This window comes from Bison bison, unplaced genomic scaffold (assembly GCF_000754665.1).
Source record: "Bison bison bison isolate TAMUID 2011002044 unplaced genomic scaffold, Bison_UMD1.0 scf7180017864093, whole genome shotgun sequence".
Classification (NCBI taxonomy): Eukaryota; Metazoa; Chordata; class Mammalia; order Artiodactyla; family Bovidae; genus Bison; species Bison bison.
In genome coordinates this window covers 822,710-823,393 of record NW_011494665.1, presented here as the reverse complement: position 1 = coordinate 823,393, position 684 = coordinate 822,710, and positions in this window count along the sequence as shown.

The following is a 684-nucleotide window of genomic DNA, read 5'->3' as shown; positions in this document are numbered from 1 at the left end:
GAATTGGATGAATGAATTTTGTGATCATATCTCTGCTTTTTAAAACATGTGTGCATACCCAAACAATATATTGCTTAATTTCCCTTGGTTTTGAAATTTATGAAAGTGGTTTCAAATATTTGCAGTATTTTATAATAATAAATCTGGGATTTATTATTCAATAGTAGGTTCTTAGTTCAGTTTAGTTCAGTTCAGTTGCTCAGTCGTGTCCGACTCTTTGTGACCCCAAGAATCGCAGCACGCCAGGCCTCCCTGTCCATCACCAACTCCCGGAAACTCAAACTCATGTTCACCCAAACTCATGTCCATCGAGTCAGTGATGCCATTCAGCCATCTCATCCTCTGTCGTCCCCTTCTCCTCCTGTCCCTAATCCCTCCCAGCTCTTCACATGAGGTGGCCGAAGTATTAGAGTTTCAGCCTCAGCATCAGTCCTTCCAATGAACACCCAGGACTGATCTCCTTTAGGATGGACTGGTTGGATCTCCTTGCAGTCCAAGGAACTCTCAAGAGTATTCTCTAACACCACAGTTCAAAAGCATCAATTCTTCGGCACTCAGCTTTTTTCACAGTCCGACTCTCACATCCATACATGACCACTGGAAAAACCATAGCCTTACTAGATGGACCTTTGTTGGCAAAGTAATATCTCTGCTTTTTAATATGTTATCTAGGTTGGTCATAAC